Genomic DNA, 8,429 nt, shown 5'->3' with positions numbered 1-8,429 from the left:
GGGAGGATGGGATTGGGAATGATTGAGGGAGGGGGCTTCAGCTGGGATTCAAAGTTAATAAATTGTAATTAATATAAAAATTTAAAATTATCAACCATGTTTGTAGCAACCTTATTTGCAATAGTTGGAAACAGCCCAGATGCCCCTCAGTGGAGGAATGGATGCATAAATTGTGGTATATCTACACAATGGAATATTACTCAGCAATAAAAAACAAGAAAATCATGAAATTTGCAGGTAAATGATGGGATCTGGAAAAGATCATTATGAGTGAACTATCCCAGAAGCAGAAAGATGCACATGGTATATACTCACTCATATAGACATATAATATAGGATAAACCTACTAAAATCTGTACACCTAAAGAAACTAATCAAGAGGGAGGACTCTTGCTAAAATGCTCAATTACTTTCCAGAAAGGCAAAGAGGATGGACATCAGAAGAAGGAGAAAAGAGGGAACAAGTCAGGAGCCTGACACAGAGGACCTCTGAAAGGCTCTGCCTTGTATACTATCAATGCAGATGTTGAGAATTATGGGCAACCTTTGGGCAGAATGCAGGGAATCTTATGAAAGAAGTGGGAAACAGTCAGATCTGGAGCGGACAGAACTCCACAAGGAGAGCAACAGCAAAAAATCTGAACACAGGGGTCTTTCCTGAGATGAATACTCCAGCCAAGGACTATGCATGAATATAACCTAAGACTCCTGCACAGATGTAGCCCATGGCAGTTCAATATCCAAGTGGGTTCCATTGTAATGGGAACAGGGACTGTCTCTGACATGAACTGATTGGCCTGCTCTTTAATTACCTCCCCATGAGGGGTAAGCAGCCTTACCAGGCCACAGAAGAAGACAATGCAGCCACTCGTGATGAGACCTAATTGACTAGGATCAGAAGGAAGGAAAAGAAGTCCTCCCCTATCAGTGGACTTGGGGAGGAGCACACATGCAGAGGGTGGAGGAAGGGAGGGATTGGGACGGGAGGAGGGAGAGAACCACAGGGGGGATACAAAGTGAATAAAGTGTAATTAATAAAGAAAAAAGATAAATTAAAAAATATTATTAAAACAAAGTGGGTATGGAAGTTAGAGCGGGGAGGAGTTGGGGGAGCACAGAATCAAAATATATTGTTAAAAATTCTCAAAAGAGGTAGCAGTATTCCAAATTTTCTAAGAAAGCCCCAGATTAATTTCCAAAGTAGTTTTAAAAGCTTATTTTCCACCAGCAATGGAGGAGGGTCCCCTGTCTCCACATTCTCTCCAGTATGTGTTGTCACTTGAGTTTTTAATCTCAGTCATTCTGAAGAGTGTAAAATAAAACTCAAGGTTGTTTTGATTTGCATTTCCCTCAGATGATAATGTGAGTACCTTACAAAAGATCCAAATATTGACAATAGACATGCTAATACGGAAGGGGAAATTCTAGTGGAACCACAACTAGACAAAGAACTAAGCAACTAATAATTGCTGAGAGAGGAAAAATCAGTCATCCTCAGTGATGGAGTAGGAAGAACATGATTCTTTCCCAGGGATGATGCTGTAGTCGAAGGAAATGATATAATATTTGAATTAAACTAAAAGGGTTTTTTTTTATTTTATTTTTTTCTTATCAGTTACATTTTATTAACTCTGTATCCCAGCCATGTCCCGATCCCTCATTCCCTCCCAGTCCCTCCCTCTCTCCCTCATCTCCACCGTGCCCCTTGCCAAGTCCAGTGATAGCGGGGACCTCCTCCCCATTTATACGATCCTGTTTTATCAGGTATATTCAGGACTGGCTGCAAAGCTCTCCTCTGTGGCCAACAGGACTGCTCCTCCCTTGGGGGTGGGGAGGCCAAAGAGCCAGTCATTGAGTTCCTGTTAGAAATAGTCCTTGTTCCCCTTACTATGGGAAACCAATTGGTTACTGAGCTACCACAGGCTATGAGCAGAGGTTCTAGGTTACATTCATACATGGTCCTTGGTTGTATGTCAGTCTCAGAAAAGACCCTGTGCCCAGATATGTTTGGTCCTTGTGGAGCTCCTATCCTTTCCTCATCAGACTAACTCCCCTTCTTTCTTATGATTCCCTGTACTCTGCCAAAGGTTTGGTCATGAGTCTTTGCTTTGAAAACACTGCTAGTTAGAGTTTTTCAAATGCGCTCAGTAGACTCCTGTCAATGTTTAATGTGCATCCCATCTGTCTTTCAAAACGAGGATTGATAATCTTACCCCATGTCTGCTCTCTTGATTATCTTTTTTAGGTGTATAGATTTCATTATATTTATCATATCTTATAGGTCTATATAAGTGAGTATATGCCGTGTTTGTCTTTCTCCTTCTGGGATATTTCACTCAGGATGATCTTTTCTAGATCCCACCATTTGCCTGCAAATTTCATGATTTCCTCCTTTTTGATTGCTGAGTAGTATTCCATTGTGTAAAAATACCACAATTTCTGTACCCATTCCTCCGTTGAGGGACATCTGGGTTGTTTCCAGGTTCTGGCTATTACAAATAAAGCTGCTATAAACGTGGTTGAGCAAATATCCATTTTGTGTACTTGAGCAAACTTTGGGTATATACCTACCAGTGGTATAGCTGGGTCTTGAGGAAGCACTATTCCTAATTGTCTTAGAAAGCACCAGATAGATTTCCAGAGTGGTTGAACCAGTTTACATTCCCACCAGCAGTGGAGGAGGGTTCCCCTTTCTCCACAACCTCTCCAGCATGTGTTTTCCCTTGAGTTTTTCATCTTGGCCATTCTGATGGGTGTACGGTGATATCTCAGGGTCGTTTTGATTTGCATTTCCCTGATGGCTAATGAGGATGAGCATTTCTTTAAGTGTTTCTCTGCCATTCTATTTTCCTCTGTCGAGAATTCTCTGTTTAGCTCTGTTCCCCATTTTTTAATTGGATTACTTGGTTTGCTGCTTTTCAGCTTCTTTAGTTCTTTGTATATACTCGATATTAGTCCTCTGACAGATAAAGGGTTAGTGAAGATTCTTTCCCAATCTGTAGGCAAGCGTTTTGTTTTGATGACAGTGTCCTTTGCTTTACAGAAGCTTTTCAGTTTCATGAGGTCCCATTTATTGATTGTTGCTCTTAGAGCCTGTGCTGTTGGTGTTCTGTTCAGGAAATTGTCTCCTGTGCCAATGAGTTCTAGGCTGTTCCCCACTTTTTCTTCTAACAGATTTAGAGTATCTGGTTTTATGTTGAGGTCTTTGATCCACTTGGGCTTTAGTTTTGTGCAGGGTGATAAATATGTATCTATTTTCATTTTTCTGCATGTGGACATCCAGTTGGACCAGCACCATTTGTTGAAGATGCTGTCTTTTTTCCATTGAATGGTTTTGGCTTCTTTGTCAAAAATCGAGTATTCATAGGTGTGTGGGTTTATTTCTGGGTCTTCTATGCGGTTCCATTGATCCTCTTTTCTGTTTTTATGCCAATACCATGCAGTTTTTATTACTATTGCTCTGTAGTACAACTTGAGATTGGTGATAGAGATACCTCCAGATGATCTGTTGTTGTACAGGATTGTTTTGGAGATTCTGGGTTTTTTGTTTCTCCATATGGAGCTGAGAATCTTTTTTTCAAGGTCTGTAAAGAATTGAGTTGGTATTTTGATGGGAATTGCATTGAATCTGTAGATTGCTTTTGGCAGGATGGCCATTTTCACAATGTTAATCCTACCAATCCATGAGCACGGGAGATCTTTCCATCTTCTGAGATCTTCAATTTCTTTCTTCAGAGACTTGAAGTTTTTCTCAAACAGGTCTTTTACTTGCTTGGTTAGTGTCACCCCAAGGTACTTTATGTTATTAGTGGCTATTGTGAAGGGTGTTGTTTCCCTAATTTCTTTCTCCGCCATTTTATCTTTGGTATACAGGAGGGCTTGTGATTTTTTTTGGGTTGATTTTGTATCCTGCCACTTTGCTGAAGGTGTTTATCAGCTGGAGGAGTTCTCTGGTTGAATTCTTGGGGTCGCTCATATATACTATCATATCATCTGCAAATAGTGACACTTTGACCTCTTCCTTTCCAATCTATATCCCCTTGATCTCCTTTAGTTGTCTTATTTCTCTGGCTAGGACTTCAAGTACTATGTTGAAGAGGTAGCGAGAGAGTGGGCAGCCTTGTCTTGTCCCTGATTTCAGTGGGATTGATTTAAGTTTCTCTCCATTGAGTTTGATGTTGGCTATAGGCTTGCTTTATATTGCCTTTACTATGTTTAGATATGTGCCTTGTATTCCTGATCTCTCCAAAACTTTAAACATGAATGGGTGTTGGACTTTGTCAAATGCTCTTTCAGCATCTAAGGAGATGATCATGTGGTTTTTCTCCTTCATTTTGTTTATGTGGTGGATTACATTGATGGATTTCCGTATGTGGAACCACCCTTGCATGCCTGGGATGAAGCCTATTTGGTCGTGGTGGATGATATCTTTGATGTGTTCTTGGATTCGGTTTGCAAGTATTTTATTGAGTATTTTTGCATCAATATTCATAAGAGAGATAGGTCTGAAGTTCTCTTTTTTTGTTGGATCTTTGTGTGGTTTAGGTATCACGGTGACTGTTGCTTCATAGAATGAGTTTGGTAATGTACCTTCTGTTTCTATTTTGTGGAATAGTTTGAGGAGAATTGGTGTGAGCACTTCTTTGAAGGTCTGGTAGAATTCCACGCTCAAACCATCTGGCCCAGGGCTTTTTTTGGAGGGGAGACTGAATGACTGCTTCAATTTCCTTGGGGGATATTGGGCTGTTCAGTCTTTCTACCTGATCTTGACTTAATGGTGGAAGATGGAATCTATCAAGAAAATTGTCCATTTCATTTAGATTTTCAAATTTTGTGGCATATAGGCTTTTGTAGTATGACCTAATGATTGATTGAATTTCCTCTGTGTCTGTAGTTATGTCACCCTTTTCATCTTTGATTTTGTTGATTTGAATAGATTCTCTCTGCTTTTTAGTTAATTTGGCTAAGGGTTTGTCTATCTTGTTGATTTTCTCAAAGAACCAGCTTTTTGTTTCATTGATTCTTTGAATAGTTTTATTTGTTTCTAATTGATTGATTTCAGCCCTGAGTTTGATTATTTCCAGCCTTCTTCTCCTCTTGGGTGTATCTGCTTCTTTTTTTTTTCTAGGGTTTTCAGTTGGGCCATTAAGTTGTTTGTATGTGATGTTACAAATTTCTTCTTGCAGCACTTAGTGCTATAAATTTTCCCCTGAGCACTGCTTTCAATGTGTCCCATAAATTTGGGCATGTTGTGCCTTCATTTTCATTGAATTCTAGGAAGTCTTTAATTTTTTTCTTTATTTCTTCCTTAACCCAGCTGTCGTTGAGTAACAGGTTGTTCAGTTTCCATGTGCGTGTAGGCTGTTTGTTATTTCTGTTGTTGTTGAGGTCCAGCTTAAGTCCATGGTGGTCAGATAAAATACAAGGGATTATTTCAATCTTTTTGTATCTGTTGAGGCTTTCTTCATGACTAACTATATGTTCTATTTTGGAGAAGGTTCCATGCAGTGCTGAAAAGAAGGTATACTCTTTTGAGTTTGGATGAAAAGATCTGTAGAAGTCTATTAGGTCCATTTGATTTAGGGTCTCTGTAAGTGTTTTTATTTCTCTATTTGTTTTCTGTCTAGTTGATCTGTCCCTTGGTGAGAGTGGAGTGTTGAAGTCTCCCACTATTAGGGTTTTAGGATCAATATGTGATTTAAGCTTTAATATTGTTTCATTTATGAATGTAGGTATTCTTGTATTTGGGGCATAGATATTCAAAATTGTCATGTCCTCTTGGTGGATTTTTCCTTTGATGAGAATATAGTGGCTGTCCTTATCTTTTTTGATTAACTTGGGTTGAAAGTCTATTTTATTAGATATTAGGATGGCTACTCCCGCTTGTTTTCTGGAACCATTTGCTTGAAAGACAGTTTTCCAGTCCTTTACTCTGAGGTAGTGTTTATCTTTGTTGCATAGGTGTGTTTCTTGGATGCAACAGAATGATGGATCCTGTTTCCGCAACCATTCTGTTAGTCTGTGTCTTTTAATTGGGGAGTTGAGTCCGTTGATGTTGATAGAAACTAGTGACCAACAATTGTTACTTATTTTAGATGTGGTGTTGGTGGTGTCACTGAGTTTCATTGCTTTTCTTCTTTTGGTTTTTTTGTTGTGTAGTTATCTATTTCCTCTGTTTCCTTCGATGTAGTTGTTTTCTTTGGTTTGGAGTTTCCCTTCTAGTAACTTCTGTAAAGCTGGGTTACTATGTAGATATTGTTTAAATTTGGTTTTGTCTTGGAATATCTTGAATTCTCCGTCTATGTTGATTGAAAGTTTTGCTGGGTATAGTAGTCTGGGTTGGAATCTGTGGTCCCTTAAGGACTGTATGATTTCTGTCCAGGCCCTTCTGGCTTTCATAGTTTCTGTTGAGAAATCTGGTGTGATTCTGATAGGTCTACCTTCATATGTTACTTGGCCTTTTTCCCTTGCTGCTTTTAGAATTTTTTCTTTGTTTTGTAGGTTCAATGTTTTGACTATGATGTGACGTGAAGAATTTCTTTTCTGGTCTAGTCTACTTGGTGTTCTGTTGGCCTCTTGTATGTTTATGGCCATCTCCTTCTTTAAGTTGGGAAAGTTTTCTTCTATAATTTTCTTGAAAATATTTTCCGGACCTTTGAGCCTGATGTCTTCTTTTTCTTCTACTCCTATTATTCTTAGGTTTTCTCTTTTCATGGTGTCCTTGATTTCTTGGATGTTTTGTGTTTGGAACTTTTCTGATTTTATTTTTTCTTTGAGAGACGTGTCAATTTCCACAAGTGTATCTTCGGCTCCTGAGATTCTTTCTTCCATCTCTTGTATTCTGTTGGTGATGCTTAGCTTTGTGGTGCCTGTTCTTTTCTCTATGTTCTCCAGCTCCTGGTTTTTCCCTATTTGTGTTTTCTTTATTGATTCTAATTCTGTTTTCATGTCTTGCACCATTTCCTTCATCTGTTTGAATGTGGACTCCTGCTTTTCAATGATAGCTTCTATTTTATTGTCCGTTTCCTCTCTATGTATCACTAATTGTGCCTCTACTTCTTTGGGTATAATTGCCTGTATTTCTATGAGAGCTTTGTTTATTTCTTCTTTATTTGCCTTCATTTGTGTGGACATTTCTTTGAGAGCTTTATGCATTTCTTCTCTGTTTGCCTCAATTTTCATGGTCATTTCTCTGAGAGCACGATTTGTTTCCTTTTGGTTAGTCTCGATTTCTTTGGTTATTTCTCTGAGGGCTTTGTTCATTTCATCTCTATGGGCCTCTAATAGCTGGAGAAACATAGTTTTGAGGTCGTTTTCTTTTGTATCTAGTGAATTGAAGTGTCCATTGTTTTGTGGGGTTGCTGGTGAGGTCATTATGTCCTGATTTTTGTTGGCAGTGTTCTTACATCTGCCTCTAGCCATCTGGTTATTTATAATCCTCACCGGTTGTTCCTGGAGATTGTAGTTTGGGCTATGATCCTCTCTTTCTGTTTTCTGGACTGTTTTTTCAGGAAGATGAGAGAGGTTCACTGCTTTTGGGGGTGTGCACTGTGTTTTCAGTTTTGCCTAAGTAAAGAATGTGACGCTGGCGCTATTCCCGTGCGCTTTTAGGGGGCGCAGTGTACATGTGCGGATTCTCTGACTATTGCAGTGGCCTGCAAGCCACTATTATGCAGTTGTGACTGAGATCCAGGGATTGTTTGCCTGGATTACCCTGGTGGACCCGCAAGGCAGAAGCTTCAATGTTGGGGTCGCTATCCCAAGAATCCCTCTGATGCCCACACTAGGAGTGTGGGTGGCAGGGATCTCGTCTGGTTGCTTCTGTGGAGAGGCCCTGGGTCTGGGGCAATCTCTCCCTAGAAGGCTCACTCACTCTCTTGCAGGACCAGTTGGAATGCACAGGGGTTCCCCTTGCTCACTACTCTTTGTTTTGCTCCTACTTCGGAAGTGCACAGGTAGGGTAACAGTCAGCTCTGTGACACTGTGTCTGCATGACTCGGTGTCCACCTTTCTTGTGTGCTGCCTCTTTGTCCTTTCCCTCTGCCAGGAGGGGTTATGTTGACTGATCCCTGGGTGGCACGGGAAAGAGTTAGGGTGAGTGTACTCAATCCCAGATCCCGGACCCAGATCTCTCTGCCAGAAGCAGCCTAGCAGTAGAATCTATGTTTGCTGATCCCAAGAGAGTACCGGGTAGGGTTGAGTGTCCTCAGATCCAGAGCTTGGATTTCTCTGCTAGGGGCCGCTGGAGAGAGGGTGCTGTGTCCTTGGCAGGCTGCCTCTCTGTCCTTCCCCTCTGACCTACTCCTCTGCTAGGGCGAGCTTATGGAGGTGCTCTCAGGGGAGTGCCAGCAGGGGTTGGGGCTTCTCAGTGGGATCCTGAGCCCTGAGCTGGTGGCGTTTCTCTGCCGGGGGGGGGGGGGGGGGGGGGG

Source organism: Psammomys obesus, unplaced genomic scaffold, assembly GCF_907164565.1.
Source record: "Psammomys obesus unplaced genomic scaffold, mPsaObe1.curated_primary_1811, whole genome shotgun sequence".
NCBI lineage: Eukaryota > Metazoa > Chordata > Mammalia > Rodentia > Muridae > Psammomys > Psammomys obesus.
This window is presented reverse-complemented; position numbering follows the sequence as displayed.